The sequence below is a fragment of the Macrobrachium nipponense genome, chromosome 25 (genome assembly GCF_015104395.2).
Source record: "Macrobrachium nipponense isolate FS-2020 chromosome 25, ASM1510439v2, whole genome shotgun sequence".
NCBI lineage: Eukaryota > Metazoa > Arthropoda > Malacostraca > Decapoda > Palaemonidae > Macrobrachium > Macrobrachium nipponense.
In genome coordinates, this window is record NC_087214.1 from 68,038,869 (window position 1) to 68,063,867 (window position 24,999).

Below are 24,999 nucleotides of genomic sequence, written 5' to 3' on the forward strand. Positions count from 1 at the left end.
TTATTGATCTTACTCAAGATTGCAGTTGTAATCAGCACAATAAAACAACATTTTGTTGCCTATATTAGTGAAAGCATGAAACTTCTTATTCCCGGGGTCAATGGTTCAAACCAAAATTTATTTTCACTTTGAAATCGGTGGTTTTATCCTTACTGCCATCACAACTGAAACTCCACAGTACTTGTTTGATTGTAATTATACATGTTTTGGTCTTAATTCACTCCAAATTGCACTTGAACTACGTTGCGGTTCCTGGTTCCTAAGCGCTCACTCCACAAACACAGTTGCAGGCAGCACACGAGCACACGGTTTATGAGGTACAAAGCTTTATTCCCTTAATAGTTTACTTTACTCATTATTTAGTTTAACTTTACTTTGTTACTTCAAAATGTTTATTTTAATTCATGTCTATTATCCCTTTTTTGCAACCAAATTAACCCCCAAAAATTACAGATATTTCTAAAGTAGATACGAGTAGACGACGGCAAAATGTCATCGTTGCCAATTTAGTGGAGCTTCACATACGCCGATGCATTTACAAACTGTTTCCATGAATTCTAGTTGTCATAGTAATGCAATAATGAGAAAATTGCTCTAATAGGGTAAACAATCACGGACGATCCACCTTCATCATGCTGGCCGGGTCTTATTCACTCGATATTTAATTGGTGAAACAAGAATACAATTACAACTCTAAGCATACCATTCAAAAGACTGAAGTTTTGTCAACATAATGTGATATATGAAAGCCCCATACGAACTAAAATAAGCATGTGACGCTCTTCGTAAAATATGTTTTCAACGCAGTTTTTAAATCCAATATGGCGGCAATCGTGTGGCTGGACGGGTCTGGTCACGGATAGACACCATCTTTCCCAGCCTTCCCAGCACTTGTTTGAACAATATTAGCGTATATATTTAACGTTTATTGATCTTACTCAAGATTGCAGTTGTAATCAGCACAATAAAACAACATTTTGTTGCCTATATTAGTGAAAGTATGAAACTTGTTATTCCCGGGGTCATGGTTTGAACCGAATTAATTTTTACCTTGTAATCAGTGGTTTTATCCTTACTGCCATCACAACTGAAACTCCACAGTGCTTATTTGATTGTTATTATACACATTTTGGTCTTAATTCACTCCACATTGCACTTGAACCACGTTGCTGTTCCTGGTTCCTAAGCGCTCACTCCACAAACACAGTTACGAGCAGCAGACGACGCTGCTGCAAAGTTTTATTCCCTTAATTGTTTACTTTACTCATTATTTAGTTCAACTTTACTTTATTATTTCAAAATGTTTATTTAATTCATGTCTATTACCCCTTTTTTGCAACCAAATTACCCCAAAAAATTACAGATATTTCTGAAGTAGATACAATTCAATGTTTTTAACCTTGTCGTACATCTGGCTGCCGAAAACCATAGCGGGACAGACTACGGATAAGTGGATTATAGTCTTTTTCTTTTTTTTCTAGCACTTTTCATTGATTTAAGTCTATATTAGTATTTTGATTTTTCTTAAATAACTGTATGCCAGAAATAAATGTGACCTTTAATGTTTGCATGCTAAGAATGGCAAAATCATCGTTGCCACATTAGTGGAGCTTCACACATACGTCGATGCATTATTATAAACTGTTTCAATGAATTCTAGTTGTCATAGTAATGCAATAATGATAAAATTTCTTTGATATTTATGTATATATACTTTCAATACATAGGCTAATTTCACCAATTTCCACGTTTAGTGTAAGTCTTATACCCAGTTTGGAGGGTCAACCTATACCAATTGGCGACAGAGAGAGAGAGAGAGAGAGAGAGAGAGAGAGAGAGAGAGAGAGAGAGAGAGAGAGAGAGAGAGAGAGAGAGAGAGAGAAAGGAAGGCAAAGGAAGGAAGAAAGACAGGGGTGGCGGTGGAGAGGTGGGGGGGAGAGTGTAGGTGGAGCTTTTTACGCGTGTTCGTATCCATTTCTGCATAATGGAGTTTTTGTCTCTTAGTACAAGGACAAGTGTCGTTATTCTTTACGATTAGTGATTCATGATACCCTTATAAATTACAGCACTGGGTGTAATGCACTATAGCAAAATCTCGTTCTGATACGAGTGTTCGTTACAGAAATAAGTATTGCCCAAAAACGTGCTTGCACTGTCTCTGAAACCCATAGTAGGTATGCTGCTTAGTTGTCAATCAAGTTTTTTGTAATCAAGTATTTTTTACAAGCTAGCTATTGTATAAATTTGTACTTTTCTCAATCAAAACATATGCCCCTCAATGCTAACTTTCCTCTTTTAATGACTTTCTGGTCATTGCAAATTCGGCCCCATTAATTTCTTATGGTGCGAAAACAGGCGGAGGGCCAGGGACCGAAAATGATTGTGTCACACTATGGTGGTAATCCGGCAGTAAAACATCTTCATATATCCAAAAAGTAAATAATAAAGATATATATGCGCATTACGATTATAACAATTACATGCATAGCTGATAACAATCTGCATGAATAACTGGTAAACTGTTCTGCAAAACAGTTAAGTATAGCAATTCATCTACAATAGGTACGAAAGTCAAGATGTCGTGACGTCATAATACAGGACTTAAAAGAACGTTCTAATTCCGAAAAATAATTACTTAAATTTGAGTCAGAATCGAGTTACTTTTTCAATAACGAATATTTTCAAATTAATCATCATAAATATTTATTTATTTAAATGATTATCTAGTGCACACTTTGTCGTCGTCTTCTACCAAAAGAGTTGTTTACTTAAAAAAGTTATGGCCAGTGACTGTGTTCCGATTGTTGTGATGAAAGTGCCCCAGCATCTATGGGTACAAGTGTTGTGCAGATTTATCACAGGAAATGGGAAGTTTGTTGACACAAGTGACTCCACAAACATTGAGATGGCGTCAATCTTTTAAGATATTTAAGTGTAAGTAAAAATTTCGAAAGCGTTTTGGTGAGATTTGCATTGCGTTGGACACCCTTTTCACTACCCTCTGTTTAATGCTTTAAATTTGGCCTTAATTTCTAACTTTGGAGAAAATACTTACTTTGAAAGGAGAGCAGAGGTCTTTAGCTCCGTTTCTCACCAACAACAAGTTGCGACTGATGCCCATCTCTGGTGTCAGGACGCGTTATAAGTACTTTTTCGGAGGGTGTCCAGCCGTGTTCGTCGGTGAGTTGAGCCAGGCCATGCGGTTGTTTACCCTATGTATATATACTAGAAATAGAAAAGCTAACTTCACTTATTTCCCCAGGTTTGTGTAAGTCTTATACCCCATGTGGAGGGTAAACACATACCAATTGGCAACACTGATAAACAATAGAAGTGCACGAACAACACCGTAGGTATTGTTCACAGCCAAACTGTTGATATTTGAGTCAGGAATCTAGTCACTTTTTCAATGACAAATATTTTCAAATTAATAATCATAAATATGTAAAAAATGTATGCAATTCATGACCTTATACTGCTTTTTAACTATTTATTTAAATAATTATCTAGTGCACGTTTCTTCTTCTTTCTACCAAAATATCGTCAGTTTCCTTGAATCTGCCAGGCGGTTGGTGTCAGCGTCTATGGGTACAAGTGGCGTGCGGATTTAGCACAGGATATGGTTAGTTTGTTGACACAAGCGACTCCGCAAACATTGAGATGGCGTCAATCTTCTAAATATTCGGTGGTGTTGTAAGTAAAATATTCGAATGTGTCATGGAGGTAAGTGTGCGCGGCGTAGAGCCAGACTTTTCATTAACCTCTGTTTAATCTTATTAAAATATGACCTTAATTTCTAACTTTGGAGAAAATACTTACCTCAAAAGGAGAGTAGAGGTCTCGAGTTCTTGCTCTCACCACCAACAACTCGTGACTGGTGCCCAACTCCAGTGTCAGGCGTATTAAAGTACTTTTTCGAAGGGCGGATCCACACGCGGTGGAAACTGGATCCGGTAGTCCAGTCGGTTGTTCCCCTTACCTAAATATTGATAGCTAATCTTCTGTTTAAGAATAGGTAGGTACATGGCATAGGTTATAAAATAGATACAGGCATGATTCAATCGTATTGCAGACTCAACACAGACATTAATAAGCGTAAATGGGAGAGTTTAGTCTTGAAATAGGTAACCAAAAAAAAATGTTAAAAAGTCTTAAGGTAAATAGTAGGCTACCTAAATCTACATTACAAAACTGTGTCTACGCTAAACTAGGTTACCTACTACCTATCTGTTCCTAATTTTACCAATAGCTATTATCTCTATAGGTCACATTTCAAGTTTTCTTTTTAGTTTACCTGTTTTTTGGGGCAAAATCGACAAAAAACCCTATTTCCGAACGGGAGAAATCCGTCTAGATTGGGCTCCTATGTACACGTAATGGTCGAGATCTTTCAGAGGAATGACAGTGTTTATTTTTCCCAGTAGGCAAAGTAGTAGTAGTAAGGAATGAGAGGAGTCGTAACGGCTCACTTTTATAAATGTCCACGCTATTTTATTTTAACTTTCGATTTTGTTGAGGTTTTTTTTAATGACCCAAAAAGATGTTAAAGCATTTTACGATGAAATAAAACAGTATTGCAGCATTTTGCAACGACTTAAAGCAACGTTACAACATTTTGCAGCTACCTAAAGCAATGTCACAACATTTTGAAACGACCTAAAGCAATGATTATACGCATTTTTCGATTACCTTTAAAACAATATTACGATATTTTTCAATGACATAAACCGATGTTGCAACATTTTTATATGTCATAAAACATTGTTACAACATTTATCAACGATATAAAACAATGTTACAGCATTTTGTATCGACCTAAAACAATATTATGATATTTTTCGATGACATAAAACAATGTAAAAAAAAATTTTTCAATTACCTAAACAATATATATTGTACAACATTTTGCAACGACTTACAGTACTTTGGGATGGAATAATACCACGAAACTGATGAGTGAATGGGCTAATTGCTTCCAGTTGATTGTCCATTACTTCTGTAGTTCGGTTTGTGCATTTCTATGCGTAATTGTATTCGCTGTGATTTAGGTACTCACTGTTAGGCTAAATGATGTTCTGTTGCATAAAAGCATATATATCTGTAAACTAAGTTATAGCTGTGGCGAATTTGGTACTAAATGCATGAAAATCATAAATCAATGTGAGATACGACGCCAGATTATTTTACCATTCAAATTGGAACACAGGAAAAATAAGGTAAACTGGAGAGAAATTGGAATGCACTCGTCGAATTTAAACTTAGGATTAATCTAACTAAGAAAAGTTTAAACGTATCAAATGGGTAATCAAGTAAGAGATAAATGAAAATGAATCACTCAAAGGAAATTACAACCCCATATACATCACCATGCACGCGTCGCCAGATAATAGGGCAACTCTAAAGTTGAGTCAAGAAGCTGTTCGGTTTTATTTGGGAAATGGAGACAAATTATATACCACGAATACAGGTTTGAATTACAAAGTTCACAATAACATAAAAAAACACTTTAGAAAAGTTCTCAAGTTCGTTATGTGAAGTAAATTCCAGATATATTATTGAGGAGTTTGAATATATTTGTTAAATGTAGTGAATTGATGAGAAAGATAGGCTTACATTACAAATCCAACAACACACATTCAACTATTACCATACATGTGCTATATATTCACCAATAGCAATTATATATACGTAAGGATAAATCAATTATTTCTACAAAATTCATAAACGTGCGAATTCATTTGGATTTTGTGGTCGTGGGGATTGGGTGGGGGTTTGCACAGGTGAAGAGGGGAAGGGTTTGGCACGGGTGAAGTAGACGTATAGTCGGGAAGACAATAGAGTCCATGGCGGTTTTGGCATCGAATCTACAGGTAGATTGTAAGTTTTGGGACATCACAGGCTTTTGTATCATAGGTTGTTCTCAAAGGGTTGTAACTTGTTTTTGATTGAGCGCTCTGAAGTCTGATAAGGTGAGTTTCTGGTTATGCATTTTTCATGTTACTATTTTGAACTTACAACTTAGGCTAGGTACATGTAGGTAGTACTAAGTACTACCTATTAAAGGAAAAAGCAAATGTGTTGGTGAATTGTTAAACTTCGGCTTTTTTCGCTTAGAGACAAGAGAGGGCCTAGCGACAAGCCTTCCTCGAAGGTTGCGGAAATGAAAGAACTGTTTGAATTGATGATCATGCAATGTGATGCCGGTGAAGCTCGCGGTTGCTATGTGATTTTTAAGGTGTCTGGATATGTGCATGTGTTAGTGCGTGTAATGATGGGTCCAACCGGCCGACATTGGAGAGGAAGGTGACACTCTCCTCAGATAAGGTCTCGGGGTCAAAGAAGCCCATCGAAAAAGATGGGTTCGTGGCATTATACAAGAGAATGGATTCTCTTAAAGACTTGACTATTTAAATTTAGGAACTAATCATTTTTGAGTTTTGGGAGTGATTACTTAGTCTAATTCAGGAGAATAGAATGACAATTTAAAGTCTTTTTGAGGGTCAGACTTAGTTCTTAATGTAACGTCACTCAACCACTTTGTTCCATATCATGTTCAGCTATATAAATACTCTTTTTTTTTTTCATCTGTCCATCCGCCTGTGGTGTTTTTGTATGGCAACACTGCGTCCCGGGCTTTAGATAGTTACATTCAGCTTACATTCAACGATTATAATATCGTATTTCGAATATTAACGGGGTAATTCGCATACAGTAAATTATTAAAACACTTTTTAGTTGCAAATGTACGCCCAGATATTCTTTTATTTACCTAAAACTTACACATAGCGTAACTATCTAAAGCCCGGGACGCAGTGTTACCAAACAAAAACACCACAGGCAGATGGACAGATGAAAAAAAACAGAGTATAGTTTGGGAAATAAAAAGTATATTTTTGTATTTACGAGAATTCATTAGCCTAGCTAGTATAACCTAGCTTGATATAGTTTGCAGAGAGATAGTCAGTAACTTAAAATAAGAGAGTTGTCACTTGTTTTATTTTTTATTTAACCAGTGCCGAATGGTCAAATATGCCCGGCAATACATGTACTTAGGCAGTTTTGGTTAAGAAATGACAATTAGAATCTCAACTGATGATGATTTAAGTCCTTTTGTAATTGTGAAGGATGTCATTGCTTGGTTAAAAAAAAAAAAAAAAAAAAAAGGCAAAATTGGTCGCTAGGCTGCATTAGGTAATGATGGCAAAACTTTACGTTAGGTAGTAGGTAGTCCTGCCGCCTGATTCCTGCCAGTTCCTGGGACAGTTCCTCATACAGAAATGGACATAACCTTTCCTTTAATGCCAGGTCCTGAGCTAACCATATCTTACCTCCCTAACCTAACATAGGACAGTGCATCCTGGGGGTATCAAAGTTCTTTACTGGTACTTTTATCAAAGTTTCCTCAGTTCCTTACTGGTAGTTGTGTCAGTTTCCTCAGAGTTTCGTCATTTCCTTATTGGTAGTTTTATCAAAGTTTCCTCGGTTCTTTACCAGAAATTATATCAGTTTCCTCAGTTCTTTACCAGAAATTATATCAGTTTCCTCAGTTCCTTATCGGTAGTAGTAATGAAGTTTCCTCATTTCCCTACCGGTAATTGTACCTACTAAGTGAATTCGTGGTAGGTCCTACTACAGTCAACCTTCCTTATTCATCAAGATGAGTCCAAAGTACACTCAGTCTTACAGGAAAAGCTGGGAAACTTGACCGGAGTTGAAAGATTGCCTGAAGCCGCCAGAGCCCATTAAGAATATAAAGCTCATTGTTTGGTGAATGTGAAGTGATAGCAAAGTTGAGTGACTTGCGTAATGACGGTCGGAGTGTTAAACACGTGGAAGTTTCATTTTCAGTTGCTCAGCAGTTGAAAACAAGTTTCTCCAAAGTTAGTGATCGAGAAATTATGCAACAAGTAATGCTGTGGGAAGGTTTACGTTATTTGTTGCACAGCATATATATGCAGGCAGCTCTCGGTTAATGGTAAGGGTTCCGTTCCCGGCCAGTGCCGCTAACCGAAAATCGCCGCTAACCGAAAATCGGTGATAACAGCACCAAACTCCTGCTTAACTGATGCCACTGTTAACTGAGTGCTGCCTGTACCATTTTTAACTAGGGATCACCTTGTTGAAGTTACGAGAAAGTTTTCAGTTTCTGTAGACCGTGTCCTAGGTAAAACTGCATGGAACAAAATGCACAGAAAGGACAGTAAATGTGATGGGTCCTCATTTTACCGATTGCCCTCTAGATGACATTGACGATGTTAATTACAACTTGATTATTGGTGAGTCAACAGTCGTGTGTTGAAGTTACTCGGTATAATAATTAGGTATTTCGGTGTAACACTGCTGGAAATAGTGTCGACAGAAGTGGGAAGAAGAATCTTGACGCACTACGTATTTGAATGTCAACAGTGGAACCATTAATAAGTTTAGGTATTTAATGAATGGTACTGATACTGTACCGAATAAACATCTACATTTTGACAAGTATAATTGAAAATCAGGAGAATGGGGCCAGGATGAACGCTGGAGCCATTTTATCAAGGGACCATTCTGACTGGTAAGGAGGGAAACATTGAGGTGCAAACACCTCCAAATGGAAGGTAAGACCATCGTCTCCAATGTTTAGTGTTACTTGCGTGGAGTGGGGTCCATGGAAGATGATTTCACCATGTGAACAGTTAGTACATTTTTTGTTTTAAACAGCAATCATGGGCGATCCAATCGTCAAAAACTTATGTAATCTTTAGTGTTGGAGTGACGAAGTAGAAAAATTGTGACGAGTTGCCACATCGGCTAATTCATGGGCAAAAATGAGCAATCTGACCTTATTCAAAAGATAGTCTATTTAATTTTCCATCTGGGCATCTTCACGGAGGTCAGATTTCTGGTCTTTGCATAATTAATGGTTATGCGGTAGGTTGTGGGCACTAGGCAGACATCTTTTAAATAGGTCAGAATGGCCAATATGGCAATGGGTTAGTTCACAGTCTGACACCTTTCTAATAGGTCAGATTTGTTATTGGCCCAGTGACTGGCAAAATTGACCACTTGGCCACAGTACCTTCATCTGCCTAATGCTTAAAAAATGGCCACTGGTAACAAAAGGGTAGAAATAGTCTAGAATTGATGGTCACATTTGAAACCATAATTATTTATTATTACAAAAAAGATATACTAACAATTTATATAGGGCAGTTACTATCTGTGGAAATTTTTTGAGCCATGCATCCTCCATTTGAGTTAACAATGCCAAAGACATCTGCAATCGACTATTTAATACAAAAATAATAAGAAAAAAATTAATACAATTTTTATGATTCACTAGAAGTGTGGAATATTATTGGTAATTGGTCTTGGAAAGCTATAGGGGACGACTTGGCCAGAGAATAGCATTTGCCTTCTGTTTGCTGTTAAATGTTTATGTAATTGTATGACTCGAAGCTCACAGTGATATATTTCCATTTAACACCACTACTGATTATAAGGTTATCCAAATGTGTATGCTGAAACTCGGCATAAACTGGTATAGTGGCAGATTTTAGGTTAAAATCAATAAGGAAAAGGAAGGTCTCAGCCAGGACTAAAACTTGGAAGTTTGAGAGGGGAGAGGGCAAGAGAGTTCAGAAGTAAAAGTGGAAAGAGCCAGAGAAGAGAGAGATTCCAACGGAATGTCAGAATCGTCTGAAGAGATATATGGGATGTTTTGGAAGAGAGTGTGGTGGTGTCAGTTGTATCCACAGCAGAAGAGGTGTGTGGGAGGATAACAGCACAAAGAAAAATGGTGGTGGTATACAGAGGTTCAAAGGGCTGTGAAAGAAAAGAAGATATATAGCCAGAAGAGGAGGGTGGGAAGAAGAGGAAAACTACCAAACAAGAGAGGAGCATAGACAGACAAAGAGGGAAATGGAGAGTGGTATGAACTGAATGGTACACAGGAGGGAGAAAAGATAATCTACAGAATTGCAGAAGCGAGAAAAATAGACAGGCAGGATGTAGGAGAGGTAGGAATTACTAAAGATGAAAATGGTTAGGTCATAAGGACCTGGGGTTCTAGGAAAGGTTAGTTTGGGGAATTAAAACTTGAGAGAATGGTAAAGGAAAAACATTTGGGGAATTAAAACTTGTGACAATGGTAAAGGAAAAACAAATGGTCAAGACAAAACATTTTGCGAATTAAAACTAATGAAAAATGATAAAGGCAACATATTTGAGGAACTGAAACTTCTGAAAATGGTAAAGGGAAAACTTTGGAGAATTAAAACTTCTGAAAATGAATAAGACAAAATATTTGGCAGATTAAACTTCTGAAAATGATAAAGGCAAAACATTTGGGGAATTGAAACTTCTGAAAATGGTAAAGTCAAAACATTTGGCAAATTCAAACTTCTGAAAATGGTAAAGGCAAAACATTTAGGGAAATGAAACTTCTGAAAATGGTAAAGGGAAAACATTTGGCAAATTAGAATTTCTGAAAATGGTAAAGGCAAAACATTCCATTTGGAGGTGTTTGGACCTCGACGTTTCCTTCCTTATCAGTCAAAATGGTCCCTGGATATTGAATATTGAAGCAAACTCATTACTTTACACCCAGAAGTCTAACAGTTGCAACATCCCATATGTCCACCAAGTTAGAACTGTAGAAGTCCTTCCTCAGCTCTTCCAAAGCAGGAAGGTATCCCCCGTTTGGTAGAACCAACCAGTCAGTTCAGAGGTTTGCCCAGAGTCCCCCTACGAATGGATGTCTTCTATTTAACTAAATCCCTTGTAAAGAACTTCAGGGTTTGTATGTCTGGAAAAATACAAATTACTTTAACGATTTCCTAATTTGTTTGTATGGTGTTTTTACGTTGCATGGAACCAGTGGTTATTCAGCACGGGACCATTGGCTTTACACAACTTCCAAACCATGTTGAGAGTGAACTTCTATCACCATCTCTCACAACTCAGTGGAATGCCTGAGAATCTAACTATTGACCACTGAGGTGGTATGCCAACACCATAGCAACCACGCCACTGAGGCACTGTTTGTGCTTTTACCTGAACATTTTGTATTGTCTGCAAAGAGATAGGTGTTCATAACAGACTGCAAAAATGTGTTTAAGAAGTTAAACCAATTAATTTTATGTAAAGTTAGTCAGACATGATTGGGCAACAGTGCCGCATCTGCGAGTTTCATGCAGTTTTACTGTCGTTCCTTTTACCTTGAATATAACATCAGAGTAATAAGGAGTATTTTTCAACCTAGCGACAAGTATGGTCTTGTAACAAGGATACCAGTGACTAAATGTAAGTTATTATTTTTGCTTACTCGGGGAGTAAGCCTACAAACTGTTGTTGTTGGCAGGAATAGGAAATCCTAAAAAGGTGTTTTGCACTGAGTTAAAGATATAGGAATTTTAGGATAAGTTGTTTATGATTTATTTATTAAGAATGAAGATGTAAAAAATTAATAACGCGCATGTTAAACAGTACGGAACAAATACAGTGTTCCCCCCATATTCGCGGGGGATGCGTACCAGACCCCCCTGTGAATAGTTAGAATCCGCGAATGTTTGGAACCCCTATAAAAGCGCTAAAAACAGCCTATTTCGTTAGTTAAAACTTAAGAAAAACCACTAAAAATTTTCATACTTGGTTTTTTTAATAGTTTTATCCCAAAAAAGTGCATTTTATGATGAAATTGATCACAAAAACTAGGAATTTGTGGATATTTCTCGTAGAAAAATACCGCGAATAATGCAGGGAAACGTTCCAGAGAGAAATCCGCGAATCCGGGGGGTCCACTGTATTTCTAATAGAATATACGGGACATATTCTAATTTTCATTGGTGAAACATTGCTTTATTTGACCATAAATTTCAACAGGTGTACAAGTAAGCTTGAGGTAAATTAATTTAAATATAAAACTTTCATTTTTACTTCAATGTGCCCTATTCTTGGTTTACTGATAACTTACTGACACAACCACCAATTTTGACAAATATAAGGCAAACTGAAAGATCACATCTATAGACTTCAAAGCTTGAATTCTCCAAGAATGCAAGCTTTTGAAAAATGGTTGGTTTCAACCTCCCACCGAGGGGAGTAGTGTTGTATGTGAATATTACACCCTAGACCACAATTATTAATTAAAACAAAAATATACTGACTACTTATATAGTGAAATCATTTCCCGTGAGAAACTCGTCCAATTTTTTAGTATATACAAAAATTAATCATAAATTAATATGGTTAGAAAATTTAAAAGTGATTCTTTTATAACTATTAAATATTTTTTGAAGTATTTTTAGGTGGTTGTGCTGCTACTGGCGTTCTCATGGAGTTTCCATCCTTACCGAAATCAGCCCCGGCTTTGCCCCTGGTCGCCATTTTCCTGATTTGCATTTATAATGATCAAAATGTAGATCTTTAGAGTCAGTACAGTGTCACCTTTCATTAAATATCTAAACTTATTAATGGTTTTACAGTTCGTGTTAAAATACGTAGTAAGAATCTTAACCGCCAACTGCCGAAAGTGGTGTGGCCAAATGAAGAGCTATTTGATTAATTAAGATAATTAGTAACATTTATACGATAACTTCTTAATCAGAATTATAGTATTAACTAGATTTGTATCAATGTGAGCTTCATGCCATATAATCGCATGAACATTCTCTGGTCAAATCGTCCCCTTTAGCTTACCGTAAAAACAAATTTGGGGAATTAAGACTTCTGAAAACATTGAATTTTAAGCTTCTGAAAATGACAAAGGCAAAACATCTGAGGAATTAAAAATTCTGAAGATGGCAAAGGCAGCAGTATCCTCAATTTGAGATACCGATGCCAAAGGTATTTGCAACTGACTATTTGATTTAAAAATTTAATTAAGGAAATGTTAGTACCGTTTTTATGATTCCCTCGAAGGATAAAAACCTAAAATATTAGGTTGTGGCGGGATCACAAGCTTAAAAAAAACAAGCGGGCAAATCCCCCCACCCCCCCCACATAAACCTAATCGCTCTCGCTTCCCAACTCACCCTCAGTCACACTTTCTTCTTTACACAACAAAATACACGCAGGACACTTGAACTAAAAAAAAAAAAAAAAAACACATGTACTTACCAACTCCACCAATCCAGATACTCCGAGCTATCCTGTGCTGTCCGCTGGTTGAGTTCACAGAAATACCAACCACAACAACCAAGGACTACAACACAACAACCATGGAACACAACCACAACTCAACAACACAACAACCAACCAAGGAACATAACCTCACATATAACAACACAACAAAAGACCATTGCACAAACAACACAACAGCACAGGCACAACAACTCTAAGAAAAAAACGCTAACTTAACAACACCAAACAACAACAAAAACACACAACTCAGCTGACTATCAATGCCTTCAACAGACTCCTCCAACACTACTACCCATCACCAGCTCTCACCAAAGACTGACTGAAACAAAAACACAGAACTCTGATCTCTACCAGCAGACAACCAAGCCAGAACTCACTAACAGCCAATACAGTCGTTAACTATCCATACAGCAATGCACCCTCTCTCTCTCTCTCTCTCTCTCTCTCTCTCACACACACACACATACACACAGACGTTGTTAAATGGAACTCCATAACTCCTCCATATTTCCTCCCCTGTTACATTTGACTACGTCTCCTTTCACTCACAACACCCACACTAAATAGCCTTCCGCAACACCCACGGATGCTCAGATGCAGGTTCCCTGGATCTTGTTTGAGGGCCCTCATACACACACTCAGTTACACCGCCATCAACTTCTCCTAGATCACTTCCAGTCAGACTACCATTACTATCTCCCTCACTACCATCCCCCCAAATCCCATTCACTATCTCATCTACCCCCTCTAACTCTTGTCCGAACATCTCTCGTAACTCTGCCACCAACTCACTTACCTCATTTACACTCCTGCCAAACTCCCGAAGAGACTCATTCATACTGCCAACTACATCCTTACTAACTGATTCTCTTCCCGATGAAACATCACTACAAACCCACACAAGCTATATGTATCATTCCTCCCCTCAAAGTCATCTGCATTACACTGTGTAGCCTTATCCACCATTTTTACCCTAACACTAACCCCTCTATCATGCAGCTCACGTTTCTCCTTTCATTCCCTTTCCTTACCTTCCGCTTTCTTCCATACTCAATCAAACCAACTGCCGATCTTCCAGACCCATTTGCTCACTGACACTCGGCTCACATTTATTCACCCTCAACCACTCACTCATCGCATTCTCCCGAACATACTGGGGTACTTCCCTCCACTTACGGAGCTGGTTATGGTGTGCCCTAACCTCATCCACACCCCCATCTACTCGCAATTTTCCCAACACATAACTCGATCCACTCGGTCCCACTTCCAAAATCTCAAAAGGCCCTTCAAATTTCTCCCTTACCTTATTCACATTCATTCTCCCCTTCTCAACCACCTCTTTCAACACTTTATCTCCAATCCTAAAACTTTCAAACCTTTCACTTGCTTTCTTCCACAAATCTCGATCACTCTCTGACAGACCCAACCGCGGCCTAACAATCCTTTCAAAATTCAACCTATACTTACAATGAGACATACCTATACTCTTCTGCAGTGTGGCGTTATATACCCACACTAAACGTCCTACACACATATCCCAATCATTGTCGCCTTTACTCATCATTCGCAAAATCTCAGTCATCGTTCTAACAGTCCTTTCCGCAAAACCATTCGCACTGGGCATATACGGAGTAGAATACACATGGACAATACCCCATTCCTTCAACATTTCTTCAAATTCCCACCCCACAAACTCAGGCCCATTATCACTCAACATTTTCGGCGGCTTACACAAACACATTGGCAACATCACTTGTCCCACCATCCGCGCAACGGTTTCACTCTTCTTATCTTTGATGGGAACCACATAGGCAAATTTACTCGTGATCAACCATCACAATCATTCCTACATGCCCCCTCACAGTCTTTGGCAACGAAACACAATCAATCACAAGCATTTCAAACGGCTCTTTCATCTGCAATCGCAACACAGGCGGACTCGCATGCACACACTGATACTTTCCCCTCTGACAGTCTTCACACGTAACAGCCACATCCACACAAATCTTATTCAACCCAGGCGCATACGATCTCTCTCTCATGCATTCCCACAACTTATTTTTCCCCATATGCCCAAACCGATCATGCACCAACAAACATACTCACTGCTGACTCAGCAGAAAACACTGGCACATACACTTCCCTGTCATACACCCCTTCCTGATGCAAAAAGTACACTATGTTTTTACAAACCACAAAACGTATAGCAACCCTCTTATACACACCCAACTCATGCGGTCAATCTTCCACATGTACTCCCCCAAGACACACTGCCGCAACATACTTATCTCCAAGCACTTATCTTGCATTTCCTCAATCTCCTCCTCACTCAACAAATCATTCTCACTTCTAGCAATACCAATTACCCCCACAAAGTTTGCTACAAATGCACTACAATCCTGAATCCTAGCTATTGTGCTACCCCCCTTACTAAGAATCCCATTTCCTATATCTACGCTTACATCATGCATCCTAAAAAAATCCATCCCTATCAAAAAGCAAGCTGGCATATCATTTTCTCCCATGATTATAAAGTTATGTGCAACTTCCAAATCTCCTAACCTAACCTTTAACTGCACCTCTTCCCATACCAAAACACTTCCTTGTCCCAGCCCATGTATCCTCACATTTGTACACCGCCTTTTCACTCCCCAATTGCAGCTCTCCAGTTCACTTACCACTGACCCACTCGCCAAGGAATCTTGTGCCCCCATATCAACCAAACCACAGTATTCACTATCATTTATTCTGACCATCGCCACCATCTTCCCTCGTGTCCCATTCACACACACATTCACTGCCACGTCCACCTGGCTATCCACATCACAGTCATCCTCAGCTACCTCCCTACTTCCATACTCCTGATTCAAAACCCTTTCATAGTCCCCTTTCCTAACCAACCAATTACAACCATTTTCCCCGCACTGAATCCTCAAAACTCCATGCTCACTGCCTGTACTTATCCTCCCTCGATATTTGACCGGTCTATCCCATCCAAAATACAAAAACACCTTTATTCTAAACAACTCAGCTACTGCTAACAGCAATTTACACAACATTTCCTCATCCCCACCTTGTTCCTCCACATATGCCACTCCCTTCTGCACTTCACTCATCAATCTCACTCGCAACTCATTCGCACTACCAGGTACCTCTTCAACCAGACCTCTCCCTTCCAAGTCTTTCAATGCCGAAAACAAACATCCACACACTCTGTCATCCCCTTCAAACCTCTCTCTTACAACCAAACCCTCATGCACCACATTCGGACCCCAGTCACTCTTCACGACACCGTTGCCCCTACCATGCATCCTAGACATTACATCAGCAATCACATTTTTACTCCCTGGCACATATTCTAACCTAAAATCAAACTCGCTCAAATCTTCAATCGTCCTCGCGATCCTAGCATTCACACTCTCCTTCTTGATCATATACACTATGGTCGATGGTCCGTCCGGATGACAAATTTTACCCCATACAAAAACACTTTCAACGCTTTCACACAAAACCTTATTGCCACAAGCTCCTCAACCACCGAATACTTCCGCTCCGCTTTATTAAAAGCTTTACTTACATATGCAATTACTCTCAACTGTTCCTCCCCATTCACCTCTTGCATCTGTGCTAAACACCCTCCCATACTAACCTCGCTCGCATCAGTATACAGCTCAAGCTCACTCACCTCCTCACTATAGTCTGGAAAAGCCAAGGTGACATCTCTAGCAGCCTCCTCTTTCAATCTCTCAAATGCTCCCACCTTAGCTTAGTACAATTTTTCTTCCGTCCATTCCGTCATCGGCTTCCCTATACCTGAACAATCGCTAACAAACTTCCTCCCAAACTCACTCATCCCCAAAAACCCCTTTAACTCGCGCACGGTCTGGGAAGCCACTAGCACTCACCTTATGACCAAGAAATTCCACCTCCCCAGCCAACCACGAACACTTCTCCAACTTCACTTTCACTCCAACCTCTTCCAACCGCTCTAATACCTTCTCAAGCAGCTCCATATTCTCCTCAACAGTTTCACTCGCAATCAAAATATCATCTATAAATACAGTCACCTTCCTTCTATCAAACCCAGCCAAAACCCCATTCATTGCCCTTTGAAAGGCAGCAGGCGCGTTAGCCAACCCAAAACTCAACCGTTTAAACTGGTAGTGGCAACTACCACTTCAAAAATCAGTAACAGGCCTGCTCCCTTCCTCAAGAGGCATCTGGTAATAGCCCCTTACCAGGGGTGGGGTTGCTTCCCCGTCCAGCGAGGTCAGTGCACGGCACCCTAAGTGAGGTTAGGTAGGAATAAGTCCTGGTCAAATGTGTCTATGTCTGGAAAACCTGTCCCGTCATTTTAAACTAATGAAATGAGGAAAATTTTTGTGTTAAATAGCCATTATGGTCTGCGTTCTAACCGTCAATAATTAAATTTTCACTATTAGGACGACGGAGTGGAAAAAGTGTCCTTTTAGATGTGTAAAGCAGTCATGCAGATGAAAAATATTGGCCATTTTATTCGCACTAGAGAAATCTGACCTAATAAAAAAGATGTCGACCCAAGAAATTTTCCAATTTAGGAATAGTCACTTATTGGATTCAGTAGTTTAAAAAGTAGATTGAAGAAAGCGAACATGAATGGTCATTAGAAAATTGGGAGCTTTTGAAGAATGGCGGTCCCATACGAACCTGGGACCTTTATTCTTCAAAAGGATAAAACTGGGGTCCGTATTGTTAAAAAGGTATTTAGTGGAGAACAACCGCTGAGAAAAACATGTAACAACATGATTGGTTGTCAGTGGTGAACAAACCTAAAGATAAGCAAACAACTGCTTGTTTGATTGTCAGTACCAATGTTATATTCATAGGGGAGTGACTACATATCCGCGGACGATCGATTTAAGTGTGCTGTCAGTAAGGCCGTGGCGGACCGGCGCTTCGCGCCTTATCCGCATATTTAAAGATTCTTGGAAAGCACGTCATGTTCTGGCAAGAGGTAATGTTGTGCTGTGTGCGCTAGCCACAGGGGTTACAGTAAGGCCGTGGCGGAACTATGGGAGCTCCGACCACCGTGTCCGTGGATCTGTATTCTTCAAAAGGCCCAAACTGGGGCCCCTATTCTTCAAAAGGCCCAAGGGACCCCTATTCTTCAAAAGGGTTGTATGGGACCGCTATTCTTCAAACGCTCCGAAAATTGGATGAAAGAGATCAATTCATAACCTTCTTACGCAGGGTTCCCAGATATATCAGACCAAATTATCGTACCAAACCTCTTCAAATTATCGTATTTTAATTAGAATTATCGTACATTGTTCATATAATAGAGCTGTATTTCACCTACAGCAATATATCTTTGTCTATTAATGTAAGGCTAAATGGAAAAATTGTGATGTCATTTCTATTTATTGCTAATAATAACATAAAAATAGAACAAAAAGATAACTTTTCTGTAGGCTGTACAAAGTAGCCTATTTAGTACTTCAGTGATTGTTATTGTCATTCTATATCACCAATGTAAACTTTAAAAAAGAAAAAAATCACAACTAACATGAGTATTGCTTTAAGAAAATTGCCAATTGTTCTTAAACATCACATTACAACACCATTACAAAAAAAACATGCAGCAAAATCATATAATTGTTTACTTTCAATTCTTCACTGATAGCCATTACTAATTATCAGCATTACATCAATGAAAATGAAATGGAAAAATATGACAAAAAGATCACTGTTAATAATCATCAATGAAAACGAAACTAAAAGGTCAGTACTATACTGTTTATGAAGGACTTTCTAATTGTTCTTTATCATCACACTGTAATATCAATAAAAACGAAAAATATATATATAGAAAAAAAAATGACTTCACTGCCTTATTCATCATCCTTATCATCACCATCAAAGAGAGAGAGAGAGAGGTACATATTTGTCTGTTACCTTTCCATATCTTCATTTTTGCCTACTGCTCCTTTAAAGCTTTACTTAGTTTCAGGCGGCGAAAGATCTTGGGTGCCTTATAGCCTTGAATCTTCTAAATTCCTATAAGTTGACGAAACGGTTCATATTAACGTATATTTCCAGTAGTTTTCTTACGTGTCTGAGGAGTTTAATCCTAAGATCACTGTATAAATTGTAACTATGTCATCTGTATGTTCTAAACTAACTTGGTGACGATGAATAACCTGGCCATAATTGTTCATTCAAAAAAAAAAATCTACTAAGTGCTTATATAGTGAGATGATATTTTATGAAAAATTTTGCCCATTTTCTTATGTTGAGGAAAAATTTATTTATAAATCAATATAAGTGGAAAATTTTCCAAAAGTTAATTCGCCGTCCTCCGTTTTGTAAAGCATTACATTTTCATTTAACGTATCTTCCGGCGTTTGCGCTGCTACCAGATTCCTAGTGACGTTTCTTTCCTTAAAAAATGTCCCCGGCTTTGACCCTGGCCGCCATTTTCCCGATTTGCGTTTATGAGTATCAATATGTAGAAGTTTAGAGTCAGTATAGTGTTACGTTTCATTAAATATCTAAATTTATTAATGGTTTTAATGTTGGTGTTAAAGTACGTAGTAAGTGAAGAATCTTAACCGCCCACTGCCGAAAGTGACGTGGCCATATGAGAAACTATTTGGTTCATTAACAGAATTTAGTGACATATTTATACTATAACTCTTCTAAATCAGAACTATAGTATTAACTAGGCACGTATCAACGTGAGCTTCATGTCATATACACATGACAGGAAAATACAAATACTACTCTCTGGTCAAATCGTCCCCTTCAGCTTTCCGAGAACAATTACGTTATCAGAACTTCACAAAATATTAAGAAAATTAAAACTTCTGAAAATGGCAAAGGCAAAACATTCGGGAATTAAAACTTCTGAAATATGGTGAAGGCAAGCATTTACGAATTAAAACTTCTGAAGATGGCAAAGGTAAAACATTTGGCGAATTAAAACTTCTGAAAATGGTAAAGGCAAAACATTTGGTGAACTAAAACTTCTGAAAATGGTCTAAAACATTTGGGGAATTAAAACTTCCGAGAATGGGAAAGGAAAAACATTTGGGGATTTAAAACTTCTGAAAATGGTACAGTTAAATATTTGGGGAATTAAAACTTCTGAAAATGGTACAGGGGAAACATTTGGGAAATTAAAACTTATAAAAATAGCAAAGGTAAAACTTTTGGGAATTAAATCTTCTGAAAATGGTAAAGGCAAAACATTGGGAATTGCAACTTCTGAAAATGTTCTAAAAGATTTGGGGAATTAAAACTTCTGAAAAACTGTAAAGGCAAAACATTTGGCAAATGAAGACTTCTGAAAATGGTAAACGCAAAACATTGGGGACTTAAACTTTGGAAAATGGTCTAAAAAAACATTTTAAGAACTGAAACTTCTGAAATTGGACAAAACAAAATATTTGGCAGATTAAAACTTCTGAGAATGGTAAATGCAAACCATTTGGGGAATTAAAACTTCTGAAAATGTAAAGACAAAACATTTGGGGAATTGAAACTTCTTAAAATGGTAAAAGCAAAACATTTGGGGAATTGAAACTTCTTCAAATGGTAAAGGCAAAACATTTGGGAATTGAAACTTCTGAAAATGGCAAAGGCAAAACATTTGGGAAATTAAAACTTCTGAAAATGGTAAAGGCAAAACATTTGGGGAATTGAATTTTCTGAAAATGGTAAAGGCAAAACATTTGACAAATTAAATTTCTGAAAATGGTAAAGACAAAACATATGGGGAATTGAAACTTCTTACAATGGTAAAGGCATAACATTTGGGGAATTGAAACATCTGAAAATGGTAAAGGAAAAACATTTGGGGAATTGAAACTTCTTAAAATGGTAAAGACAAAATATTTGGGTAATTGAAACTTCTTGAAATGGTAAAGACAAATAATTTGGGAATTAAAACTTCTGAAAATGGTAAAGGCAAACCTTTTAGGGAATTAAAACTTCTGAAAATAGTAAAGGCAAAACATTTGGGAAATTAAACTTCTGAAAATGGCCAAGACCAAACATTTGGGAATTAAAACTTCTGAAAATGATAAAGGCAAAACATTTGGGAATTAAAACTTCTGAAAATGGTAAAGGCAAAACATTTTGGGAATTAAACTTTTGAAAATGGCTAAGACCAAATATTTGGGTATTAAAACTTCTGTAAGTGGTAAAGGCAAAACATTTGGCAAATTAAAACTTTTGTTTGAATGTAAGGAAACAAAACATACTTCTGTAATGGTTAAAAGGCAAAACATTGCAAAATTAAACTTTTGAAATGGTAAGACAAAAAAAAAAAACATACTGGGGAATTGAAAACTCTACAAAATGTAAAGGCATAACATTTGGGGAATTAAAACTTCTGAAAATGGTAAAGGAAAAACATTTGGGGAATTGAAACTTCTTAAAATGGTAAAGATGAAATATTTTGGTAATTGAAACTTCTTGAAATGGTAAAGACAACTCATTTGGGGAATTAAAACTTCTGAAAATGGTAAAGGCAAAACATTTGGGATTAAAACTTTTGAAAATAGTAAAGGTAAAACATTTGGGAAAATTAACTATGAAATTGGCCAAGACCCACACATTTGGAAGTTTTAAAACTTCTGAAAATGATTAAGGCAAAACATTTGGGAATTAAAACTTATGAACATGGTAAAAGCAAAACATTTGGGAAATTAAACTTCTGAAAATGGCCAAGACCAAACATTTGGGAATTAAAACTTCTGAAAATGATAAAGTCAAAACATTTGGGAATTAAAACTTATGAAAATGGTAAAGGCAAAACATTTTTGGAATTAAACTTCTGAAAATGGCTAAGACCAAATATTTGGGTATGAAAACTTCTGAAAGTGGTAAAGGCAAAACATTTGGCGAATTAAAACTTTTGAAAATGGTCAATACAAAACATCTGGGAATTAAAACTTCTGAAAATGGTAAAGGGAAAACATTTGGGAATTAAAACTTCTGAAAGTGGAGAAGACAAAATATTTGGCAGATTAAAACTTCTGAAAATGATAAAGGCAAAATATTTTGGGAATTAAACTTCTGAAAATGGCCAAGACCAAATATTTGGGGATTAAAACTTCTGAAAATGGAAAAGGCAAAACATTTGGCGAATTAAAACTTCTGAAAATGGTCAAGGCAAAATATTTGGGAAATTGAAAATACTTAAAATGGTAAAGACAAAACATTTGGGGAATTGAAACTTCTTAAAATGGTAAAGGCAAAACATTTGGGGAATTTAAACTTCTGAAAATGGTAAAGGCAAAACATTTGGGGAATTGAAACTTCTGAATATGGTAAATGAAAAACATTTATGGAATTAAAACTTCTGAAAATGATAAAGGCAAAACATTTGTTGAATTACAGCTTCTGAAAATGGTAAAGGCAAAACATTGGGAAATGAAAACTTCTGAAAAATGATAAAGGCAAAACATTTGGGGAATTAAAAGTTCTAAAAATAGCAAAGGCAAAACATTTGGGGAATTGAAACATCTGAAAATGGCAATGATAAAACATTTGGGGAATTAAAACTTCTGAAAATGGCCAAGGCAAAACATTTGTGGAATTGAAACTTCTGAAAATGGTAAAGGCCAAAATATTTAAGGAATTAAAACTTCTGAAAATGGTAAAGACAAAACATTTAGTAAATAAAACTTCAGAAAATGGTCAAGGCAAAACATTTGGTAGATTAAAACTTCTGAAAATGATAAAGGCAAAACATTTGGCGAACTAAAAATTCTGAACATGGTAAAGCAAAATATTTGGCAAATTTAAACGTCTGAAAATGGTAAAGGCAAAACAATTCGGGAATTAAAACTTCTTAAAATTGGTAAGTCACAACATTTGGGAATTAATACTTTTTGAATATGGTAAAGGCAAAACATTTGGGAATTGAAACTTCTTAAAATGGTAAAGACAAAACATTTGGGGAATTGAAACTTCTGAAAATGGTAAAGGCAAAACATCTGGGGAATTAAAGCTTATAAGAATGGCAAAGGCAAAACATTGGGAGAAATTACAACCTCTAAAAATGGTAAAGGCAAAACATTGGGGAGTTAAAGCTTCTGAAAATGACAAAGGCAAAAGATCTGAGGAATTAAAAACTCTGAAGATGGCAAAGGCAGTAGTATCCTCAGTTTGAGATAACGATGCCAAAGGTATTTGCAACTGACTATTTAATTTAAAAATTTAATTAAGGAAATGTTAGTAACGTTTTTATGATTCCCTCGAATTATAAAAACCTAAAATATTAGGTAATATTCATGGGAACATTTTCTGTTTCTCTCTTGCCAGGTATTTTGAGTAGATTGCAAAGAAACAGCAATAGTATGAACCATACTACCTGTTGTGGGAACTTCCCTAGATGTTGACCCTGCCGAAGGGTTTTAAGCTTATTGACTTACTACGTATTTTAACGTCAGCAGTGGAACTGATACGCTTAAATATTCAATGAAAGGTAGCATTGTCTGTGCTGACTCTAAACATCTACAGTTTGATAAGCATAAATGCAAATCAGGAAAACGGTGACCAGGGTGAAAGCAGGTGTCGATTTCACTTCAACTTGAGCTGTTTTTACTGCAAAGGAAAGAAGGTATGTAGTCTCCAATGTTTATAGTGCTACTTGTTTTGGGGAGGGGGGGGGCCTTCCCCGTTCAGCGAGGTCAGTGCACGGCACCCTAAGTGAGGTTAGATACGAATAAGTCCTGGTCAAATGTGTTTATGTCTGGAAAACCTGTCCTGTCATTTTAAACTAATGAAATGAAGAAAATTTTTGTGTTAAATAGACATTATGGTCTGCGTTCTAACCGTCAATAATTAAATTTTCACTATTAGGACGACGGAGTGGAAAAAGTGTCCTTTTAGATGTGTAAAGCAGTCATGCAGATGAAAAATATTGGCCATTTTATTCGCACTAGAGAAATCGGACCTAATAAAAAAGATGTCGACCCAAGAAATTTTCCAATTTAGGAATAGTCACTTATTGGATTCAGTAGTTTAAAAAGTAGATTGAAGAAAGCAAACATGAATGGTCATTAGAAAATTGGGAGCTTTTGAAGAATGGCGGTCCCATTCGAACCTGGGACCTTTATTCTTCAAAAGGATAAAACTCGGGTCCGTATTGTTAAAAAGGTATTTAGTGGAGAACAACCGCTGAGGAAAACATGTAACAACATGATTGGTTGTCAGTGGTGAACAAACCTAAAGATAAGCAAACAACTGCTTGTTTGATTGTCAGTACCAATGTTATATTCATAGGGGAGTGACTACATGTCCGCGGACGATCGATTTATGAATGCTGTCAGTAAGGCCGTGGCGGAACGGCGCTACGCACATTATCCACATATTTAAAGATTCTTGGCAAGCACGTCATGTTCTGGCAAGGGGTAATGTTGCGCTGCGCGCGCTAGCCACAGGGGTTACAGTAAGGCCGTGGCGTAACTACGGGAGCTACAACCGCCGTGTCCATGGATCTGTATTCTTCAAAAGGCCCAAACTGGGGCCCCTATTCTTCAAAAGGGTTGTATGGGACCGCTATTCTTCAAAAGCTCCGAAAATTGGATGAAAGAGATCAATTCATAACCTTCTTACGCAGGGTTCCCAGATATATCAGACCCAATTATTGTACCAAACCTCTTCAAATTATCGTATTTTGATTAGAATTTTCGTACATTTTTCATATCATAATATAGCAGTATTTCACTTACAGCAATATATCTTTATATCTATTAGTGTAAGGCTAAATGGAAAAATTGTGATGTCATTTCTATTTATTGCTAATAATGACAAAAAATAGAACAAAAAGATAACTTTTCTGTAGGCTGTACAAAGTAGCCTATTTAGTACTTCAGTGATTGTTAT

The 24,999-nt window shown here is 37.3% G+C and overlaps 1 protein-coding gene across 1 annotated transcript in view; it reads right to left on the minus strand.

Moving 5' to 3' along the window:
• The window catches only part of LOC135199500 (tether containing UBX domain for GLUT4-like), a 32,602-nt gene extending 28,178 nt beyond the window's left edge, over nt 1-4,424 (minus strand). The window contains exon 1 of the mRNA XM_064227608.1: nt 4,295-4,424. The gene's annotated coding sequence lies outside the window, so the exon portion shown is untranslated. The remainder of the gene's footprint in view (nt 1-4,294) is intronic.
• Nucleotides 4,425-24,999: the final 20,575 nt, after the last annotated feature.